We start from the raw sequence: 9,886 nt of genomic DNA on the forward strand, positions 1-9,886 counted from the left end.
CTCATTGATACTTTAAAAATATACCTGGCCACCTGCTCTGGTGGTGGGCACCTGCTCTACATTCTTGCTTCTAGGGAATTTCATTTCCTCCTCTGCGCAGGTCTGCACAGTGTTTTTCATCCCAGCTTTGAGTTATCAGGGGTTAGTGGGTCTCTTTCAAAGCAGTTATGCAGGATCACCAGATAATAGGGTCTTGGGCACCATATCCCATTGTTCATGTGCAGGTAGAAGGAGGGTGTGCTCATTAGTTTTCTTGTTGCTATGGCTAAATATATGACAGACAGCAACTTTAGGGTACAGGTCATAATGGGGTGGGGCGTATGAGTGGTCGTAGCAGGAACGTCACATAGCATCTGCTGTCAGAAGGAGGAGAGCAGTGAGCACACAGGACATAAGCCAGGGCTCAAGGCTTCCAGTCCTGACTCCAGAGACCTGCTCCCTTCAAAGAAGCTTGCCTCTCTGAACCTCGAAGACTTGCCACCAGCTGGGGCCAAGTGTGAGACAGAGGGGGCACTTGCTATTCTCTTTCTAGGGGGCCATTTTAAGGCCTGAACTTGAAGGCTCATGAGACCTCAGGGCCAAGGACCTTGAAGCTGGATAGACTTAGTTGTGACCTTTCTTTGTGTCATTTGGTTCAGGAATTACTTTGCACTATTTTCCTTGATTGAATATACTTAGGTTCATTTGTGTTCTCTGCCACCAAGAAAATCTATAAATGATAGACAAATTGCTAAGCGTTATGCCTGTCTATATTATTTTGAATACTCCCGTGAGTTGGGCATGGCTTCTTAGATATTTTGCATAATTTCCCACCAGTGGAATTACTAAGTCAAATAGTATTACCATTTTTCTGATTCTTAATATAAATTTCCCAAATGCTTCCTAAGAGGATTATATCAATTTACATTTTATATTATATGATGCCGAAATGTTACCCAAAAATTAGATGCTGTGCAAGAGGACCTTATAACAGATGAGATACCACAAGCATTTAAGAGGAAGAACACGGAGTATTTTCAGTTCAGCATTGAGATGATTTCGTTGACTTGTTTATGTTGTCTCATAGAGTTACGGATGGGTTGATTCTGTACCGAATCTATTGCTAAATAGATTGCTTTCTCAGGTCACTTATATCCATGCTAAAAGCTGACCCTTGACTCTCACCAACTGCTTAATTTGCCCTAGTTCTCTGTGAAGTCATACAGACTAGCCTAGTGTTACCTTCTAGCGAGGGAGAGGAGGCTTATAAGTCTTCCTCTTCCCGACCTGAGGAAGGGCCGCACAGGGGGTCAAAGCCCGCCTTGAGCCTGCCTCAGAGAACTGAGTCACCACTGTCTTTTCCTTTAGGACCGGGGGTGGGTTGGAAAGTCAGGTGGGAGCCTTGACTTCACCATGTAGAAACCACATAAGGCGAGGGATTTAATCTTTCTTTCTTGGTCTATAAAGCTACGGTAAAAATGACTGCTCTGCCGCTAACAGGACCCCGTGGAGCGCATCGCGATTATAGATGTGTGGAGCGTTCTGTTTGAGGCGATAAGCACCACTCACAAGTATCTCCGAATGCGCCGAAGTTCGTCAGACACCGAGACTGGGATATCACTCTTCTTTTCCCCGCTGAGTTCCGAAGCCATCCGGATTCTTTCCGGAGTTCCGTGGAGGAGGACGGAGCTTCCAGAAACACCGAAGAACATGGCTTCGCTGTGTGGCAACCAAATGAGAGGACAGCCCCCACTCCGTCGCAGGCGGAGCTGGCACATGGCATCTCTCCCACCGGAACTTTTATAACCTGGTGGTGGAGGAAAAGGTCAGATAAAGACAGATTACTCCAAGGAAAGTGCAAAAGGCAGGGAGACACGGAAGTCAGGCCCTCTTGCTAAGCAATGACCGTGTGATGGTCTGGATAAAGCCGGGGACCAGTGACATGAATGGAGATGAGCTGCCTGGTCTTCTCCTAGGCTTTGCTTCCTGGAATTCTCTCTCCATGGGCTTTTGAGATGTGGGAGAATAAGGCTTTTTCCCTAACAGTGCACTCACCGAGGTTTTAGTAATAAGAAATCTCTTAGCAAGATTGTAGGGAGGCTTTCGTCAACTTTTCTACCTCCTACTCCACCCAGCCGAAGCCGCCATCTGTGGGTGCTGCATATGACGCTGTCATTTCTGCACCCACTCCTTCTCTCCCCATCCTGTGGCCAGAAGACTTTTAAAAGTAATTACTTAAAAATTTGGAATATGTTTCCTCATCCATAAATTACAGTACAGCGTCCAAACCCCTGGATACATGCATGTTTTCTGATCACCTCCTGCCAATGTTTAGGGTGTTTGCTCTCTTTATGGGGTCTCCTTCAGGCGGGAGCATACACTGTCCTCATTTGAACAGCATATCCCGACGGAAGGACATGAGGAGACAGGAGCTAATTGGAACTTTGCGATTAGCTGTCATGGATGCCTGGGCGTGTCGATACTGCTCAATAAAGCCAAAAGGCCAAGTGTTTCCTCCTGCATACTGATTGCTCGACAGCACAGAGGAGCTTTCTAGACCGTCGGTTTCAGACTGATGCTCTTGGCTCGGAAGTGGTTAAAATCCCCAGCAGCCCTCTGATAGTTCTGGAGAATTCTTCATTATGGCTGCGATAACGCTGTAATAATAGTTTTGCCCTCCAGTATATCAAGCGCCTCCCAGTCTCCTCAGTGCTTGCATCAGTTATAGTTGATCAGCCATCTTTCCCCGGTTAAAGGATGTGGGACTCTCCCTCTCTCTCCTTACCCCTTTCACTCCACTGTCTCCCCAGCAAGCCCAGGCCTGATTCTCCATGTGAATCATCACAGTGAGCAGCAAGGAGGCCATCTGGGATTTGGGGCCACTCTGCTTTCTTCCTTCTCACACTCTGTTGTTTAATTCTTTTTTTAAAATAACATTTTGTTTTATTTTGTGGTGATTGTGTGTGTGTGTGTGTGAGTGTGTATGTGGTGTGGTGTGTGAGTGGTAAGTGAGTATGTGTGTGTGTGGTGTGTGAGTATGTGTGTGGTATTTAAGTATATGTGTATGCATGTGTGTGTGGTATGTGAGTGCATGTGTGTAGTGTGTGAGTGTGTGTGTCCATGTGTGTGTGATGTGGTGTGTGAGTGTATGAGTGTGCATGTGTGTGTGTGTGTAATGTATGGTATGTGTGAATGTGTATGTGTGGTATATGAATGTATGTTTGTGTAAATGTGTGTGATATGTGAGTGGTGTGTGTGTGTGTGCAAGTGTGTGTGGTATGATGTGTGGTATGTGCGTGCATGTGTGTGTGGTGTATGAGTGTATGTGCGTGCATGTGTGTGTGGTGTATGAGTGTATGTGTGTGCATGTGTGTGTGGTGTATGAATGTATGTTTGTGTAAATGTGTGTGGTATGTGAGTGGTGCGTGTGCAAGTGTGCGTGGTGTGATGTGTGGTATGTATGTGCATGTGTGGGTGGTGTGATATGTGAGTGGTAGGTGTGTGTGTGTGTGTGTGTGTGTGTGTGTGTGTGTGTGTGTATACAGGAGTACACTTGCAGGAGAAAAGGATGTGGGATTCCATGAAGCTGGAGTTATAAGAGTTTGTGAAGTGCCCAATGGGTGTTAGGAACCAAGTATGAGTGCTCTGACCCACTGAGCCATTTCCCCAGTACCTATTGTTCAACAATGTATTCAGTCCAGAACGTTGCCTCTTTTCCCACTAAGCCCTTATTTTGGCTAATGTTGGTTGAAGTCTTCTTGTAACCAAGAGCCAATGGAGTGCCAGCTTGCGCTGCTGCATGCTGCTTTCAAACTTGTGGAGCTTTGTGGTCTAATCCACCTACAATGCTTGGTTTCAGCTGTCTTTACTTGGGTAACTTCTGTTTGTGTGCATGCCTCATCTCCCCAAATAGAGTGTGGACTTCTTCAGACTGTTGGCCATATTCTATCCATCTGTAGACACCATGCAGCACCTAGCAGTGCCTTCCACAAAGGAAGTGCATGGCAGACATTCCTTGATTGATTATTCCATTTTCTCCTATTCACCCCCAACTGTTCCCATCATCTGAAGCATCTCCTTGGAAGTGGCAGACTGCAGTCACCTTCACCTACTGCTGTGCTTCTCTGCTTGGAACAGAAGAAAGAGAAGGCAAGCTAAATCCTTCTTTGATATCAAGGTCTTAGCCTCTAATGCCTCATGGCTGCGGGGACAACGGCTCCATCATTTCCTGATCCATGTGTCTACCCCTACCTTCCTACGAAGAACAAATCCCTAGAGGGAAGGGGTCAGATGTAGAAGGGGAAATAGTCTTTCGATTTGATTATACCAGAATGAGTACTGACTATTTCAGTGTGTGTTTACGACAAGCACATTTTTATTTGTACAAGGAAAGGAGAATAGGAACTAGATGGCCATGGGTATCACTTGGAACTCCTGAGTTGCATGTGACGGAAACTCAATTTAAATTAACTAGCCAAAAAGGAAATATATTGGTTCATAGAAGCTTCCAGATGGGTCGTGTGGAGAGGGCTTCAGTAGGATCAGCCTAGTGTGGGTCACATGTCTGCATCTGAGGTGTTAATGGTGCTAGTGGGTCTTAGGAAGGGATTTAAGTTGGGGTGGGGATAGGGTTGTGCTTACCAGGGCAAGGTCTACTATGCAACATTGAGAGCATAGCTCAGGGGGTGGGGGGATGAACTGTACTAGAGGTGTTTGGACCTAGAGCTCAGTACCTTTACTGGCTCATGAGCTGTCTGTTGCTGAGGCAACAAGTCCTTTAGAGAACGCTTTCAGAAAGCTGTTTCTGCCTGGACTCCATGCATGTTCTCTCCCTTCCTGCTGCTCTGTGCTCATGGTGGTTGCTTGTTCCAGATCTCTGCAACGGCTTCTGGCTTTGTGCTTGTTTTCATACCGAAAAACAATGTCTTCAGATTACCCTGGACCAGATAAACTATAACCACTGAGTCATGCTTCCAGAGTTTGTCGTCTGGGCTCAGGTCAAACACTCAGAAAGCAAGTGACCTAATTCAGAATAGAAACTCTAGAAATGGATTGTCTGGGGATATGTGGATAATTATTCACATTTTGGAACCCAAACTACTTTCACACTGTAGTGAGGCCTCCTAAAGGTGGCATGGTCTGGAGAGTTGTATTTTGGACAGTACGCATATTCTCCTAGAGGTCTGAGAAGGTGTTTTATGACACTGTCCCTTCCATGGTGTTCATTATGGCTGAATAGGGCCAGCCTTCCCCCAGATGTTGTTGATGCTTTTTTTTTTTTTTTTTTAGCCAGTTTCATAGTGTTGAGCAGTGGTAACCTCTGTAGGAGATGATTGGCTCATGGGGATTGGGACATCCTGAATGGATTAATGTTCACCAGTGGGAGCGAGCTCTTGAATGTGAGTCTACCCCTGGGATTTTTGTGCTTGAAGACATTACTTTGTCCCTCCGCTCTTCTCTGGTGCAAGGGAACAGCACTAAATCCTCACAGCCCCTGCACTACCTCCCTGTGTTGGTTACCATTGAATCGCCTGGGAGACAGCCCCCTGGGTTATCTTGATTAGGCTGATTGATGCTGGAGAGTGGGTAACGCCATTCTCCAAGCTTGGGTCCAGACTACACTCAAAGCAGAAAACTAGATGTATACTCTTTGTTTCCTGCCTCCTTGACTGGGGACACGGTGTGACCAGCTGCCTCAAGTCCCTACCACTGTGACTTCCATGCTCTGATGCCCTTGGAGCACACAACCCGCTCTTCCTAAGCTGAATTTGTCAGGAATTTTGTTCTGGCAGGAAACAAAGTTACTGAGCCTTTAAGACTGTGAGCAGAGCAGACTTCTTTCGTTTATAAATTACCCACTTTCTGACACTCAGTCATGGCATCCACAACAGCAGCCTGAGATAGATACTCATGAGTGATACAGTCTCAGAAGAGGAAGCTACCACTTCTGTGTGGCCTGCCTTCCCTCTAAAACCACCCATGCTTTCTATGTGGATGCCCTCACGAATGTAAGTACCTGAAACCCCAAACCACCTCCTGAAGTAGTGGCCACACTGTCAGCTCAGCAAGCTCTCACCCCAGGACCCCCGATTTCTGTGGTGAACTATGAGAAAGAAATAAGAAGAATCAGCTTTTCAGATAAACTTTGCCTCTTTAAAAAAAAAAAACAAAAACAAAAACCACCAAGCCCCTAGTTTCACTGTATAGTTATTTTGAATCCACTGATAATTTGAGCAATTTTCCTGTAAGTCATTCACAAGTGGTTCCCTCTAATATCGCACTCAGTTATGCTCCCACATATCTGTCTGTTACTGAGAACTCTGCTTCTTGAGTGTAAATGTTTGATGTGCATTAAGGCTCTTGACTTACATATGAAGGGGCATTGAACAATGTGACACAGAAGTATTTGCCTTACGACTCTCGTGTCTGAAGAATCCACTGGCTTGGGTGAAATAGAGTGATCTGTCAATTTCTGTGCTCACTTCTAACAAGGAAGTCACTATCAGCCAAGGAACAAAAAAAGGACTGTCTATGCAATTAAAAGAACAGGTTGGCTTTGCTCAATACAGAAACAAAGAAACCATGCAAGAGACACAATGTTTCTTTAGTTAGGCGACTGAGATTCTATTGAAGACACTTTATTTTTTGTTTATGGTAGGAGCTATCCTGGACTCAAGTGGGAAGTGCTGACTTCTGGCTTTTGCCCCTGTATAGAGAAGTAGTTTTGCCATAAACACTCAAATGGTGCAGGTATGGATGGAACGCAGTGCTCCAGCTTGCTCTTAGCATTCTGGACGGTGTTTAATCTAGGAACTGCCTGTTCCAAGTCATTAAATGTTGTTCCAGACCCTAAAACTGGTAACTGTCCTGTCATCTGAGATCCATTTATCTGCAGGGAATTAAATATTCAGTTTCATGCCTTCTGGGACAAGATCGGTCTTACCCCAAAGCTTCTTCAGAGAAAGAGTTTGGATTCTTTGAAGAACAATCCCTGTCTTTTATCCAGCTCCAGTCAATTGTTCATTCTGTCCATAGGCTCTGGGAGACCTTGCCGGCCAGAGGGGCAGCATCCTTTTCTATTTCTAGAAGAGGAGAGGAAAACCTTTGTGACAAGCCTGACCTCATGGAGGCTCATTAATGCTCTATAACTGTGAAGAACTTTCAAGAAAAATACACACACATGCGCAAACACAGACAGACACACACTACAGTCACTGTGGTACTTAGCCATTAACATCCAGTGCAAGCTGTTTCTCTGGAACGTTGAATCTAGTGTCCTCTATAGACAGTGAATGCAAACGACTTAGATTGTGAAAGTACATTAGCTTTTGATTAACCGCTGGATGAGGGCCAGTAAAATTTTTAAATCTGAATGAGTTTGCTGACTCGGGCTCCGGAGCAGCATAATGGACAACCTCAGAGCTTTCATTAAAAGGGTTTCTGGTAACTGATGTCTAGAGAAACGAGTTGACACACAATTCCCCTCAACTATTCAGGTTTCATCTGCAACAGAATATGTAATTTTGGAAATCCAACCAATCTCTTGAAATTTTCAGGTAAAATTAAATTTAAAGAAGCTGGCACTTAGCTACCCCAAAGAAAGGGAAGCCCCAGCGGCATCTGAAGCTTGGATTTAATTATATGTTTACTGCATTTATGGCTGCTGGAGTCACAAATCTGCTGATAACAATATCTGGGACGGCTTGTGGGAGGTTCTCAGGAAGTAGCAGAGACCGATGTGATTTGAATATTATTTTCAACTGTGGGTTCTCTGAGCTGCACTATCTCATCCTCATCTATTTTTTTCCACCCCTAATAGGAACAAACTGTGACTTTGTCGAAATCTCAACTCCAGAAAAGGTGATAAAACTCCACAAATCGGGAGCAAGGACTCTAGTCTTTAGGCTGCAACCTAGAATGTGTCCCATTGTCCTTTGGCAGTAACCCTAGAGGTGACTGTAGGTTCTCTTTGTATCTTATAGGAGAATTTAAGTGATATTGTAAACTTTCTTTCCCAGCCTAGTAGGTTTTTGTTACATTTCTAAGATGGCAGCAGCTCCAAAGGAGGAAGAAATAATAGCTACTTTGTACATGGGTGAGTCCCTTGCAGTCAACTCTTGAATGTTCCTCGGATAACTTATCTTTCCAACTAGGCTGTGAGTTCCTTAAAGGCAGAGATACATATTTGAGATAGGGTTTGCTATGTGGGCCAGGCTGGCCTGGAACTCAGGGTTCTCCTGCCTCTGTATTTTGACTGCTGGGGTAACAGATGTCTGCCACCTACATCGGCCAGCAAGTAAATCTTTTGGTTCTTCCTTAGTCCTCTGCCTGACAATTTAGAAAACCAGTTCTCAGGTGGTTCTAACTGTTCTACTGAGACACATAGAGGGCAACGTTTTAGTTAGTTCTTTCTCATCCAGAAAAGTCACTACCCTCCCTGGAAATGAGCATTGGGCGCCATATACCTGAGGGTTGCTTGGAACACTGATAGACAAGTGGCATAGGCAGGGTTGGTTTCATGTCCATCCTCACACTCCCAGTCTCTCCCTCCTCCCTTCCTTGTCCACAGTCCTGCCACAGTCAGCTTTTAGTTCCTGAGTGTCACATGAACGCAGAAAACTGCAGGGATTTGGTGTTCTAGCAATAAGGAGTGAGGTGGAGGAAGGGAGTCCGCACAGAGGAAGAAGCAGTGCTCAGCCAAGCAGACAGATGAGGGGAAGCCTGGCAACCTTTCAACGGATCCCTGTGGCTTCAGCAGCACAGATGCTCTCCTTAGTGCATGGCCGTGGTCCTTTTTACTAAACCTTTACCACACCCTTCTTACCTCCCTCTCATGCTAGCTTAAGTTGGCTTTCCTGTTGGTTTGTTTGTTGTTGTTGTTGCTGTTGTTGTTTTGTTTTGTTTTTAAATGGAGCCAGGAACTTGCCTTTAGCTTTTAGTTCAGGCTGGCTTTGAATTTCTTTGCCTCCTGACTGCTGGGATTGCGGACATGTGGGCTACCATGTCTGGCTCAGTTTCTAGTTTTTGGTTTTTTTAAAGATTTATTTATGTATTCTATGTATGTGAGTACGCTGTTGCTGTCTTCAGACACACCAGAAGAGGGCATCGGATCCCATTACATTTGGTTGTGAGCCACCAGGCAGTTGCTGGGAATTGAACTATTCAGGACCTCTGGAAGAGCAGTCGGTGCTCTTTAACTGCCAAGCCATCTCTGCAGCCCTCAGTTTCTGTTTAAGAGATGAAAAAGTTACAGCGATCAACATGAATGCACTTACCACGTGTGAATGGTCAGGATGGTAAACCCCGTGTTACATAAGCCGCGTCCTTCGTTCTTTACAACTGGAACTCTGCTCAGGTCCTGTATTGTCTGATTGTAGGGCAATGTCACCACCCTGCCTGAATAGTCACCAGTATTCCCCAAACAGCACTAAAGCTGTGATCTTCTCCAACATACAAGAGTTCTACCAAACTCAGGATCAGTTTGTGCTCCTCAGCCTATCACATGGGCGGGAGAGACTTTTCAGGCCTCCTGGAAAGCTGCACATGGAGGAGGCAAACAGTAACCTTGTTGGCTGCCTTAGAGCAGTATTTACTCTTGCCTAGACTTTGGCCTTCAGTTTCGTTAAACATTTTCTTTTTTATTTTTATTTATTTACTTTTCTTGAGACAGGGCTTCTCTGTGTAGCCTTGGCTGCTCTGGAACTCAGTCTGTAGACCAGACTGGCCTTGAACTCAGAGATGTGCCTGCCTCTGCCTCCTAAGTGTTGGAATTAAAGGCGTGTGCTATCACTGACTACCCCACTTCCTGTTGTCTCCCTTTCTTTCTTTTTAAACATTTATTATTTTATTTTGTGTGTATTGGTGTTTTATCTGCATGTATCTACGTGTACCATGTAAGTGTACCCAC

At 45.1% G+C, this 9,886-nt stretch overlaps 1 long non-coding RNA gene across 1 annotated transcript; it reads left to right on the top strand.

Moving 5' to 3' along the window:
• The first annotated feature begins 245 nt into the window (after window positions 1–245).
• LOC134485260 (uncharacterized) lies at window positions 246–7,463 on the top strand. The gene is made up of 2 exons (XR_010063318.1): window positions 246–496; window positions 1,480–7,463. It is a non-coding gene; the product is annotated as an uncharacterized LOC134485260 (long non-coding RNA).
• The last annotated feature ends 2,423 nt before the right edge of the window (window positions 7,464–9,886 follow it).

The sequence above is a fragment of the Rattus norvegicus genome, chromosome 1 (assembly GCF_036323735.1).
Source record: "Rattus norvegicus strain BN/NHsdMcwi chromosome 1, GRCr8, whole genome shotgun sequence".
NCBI lineage: Eukaryota > Metazoa > Chordata > Mammalia > Rodentia > Muridae > Rattus > Rattus norvegicus.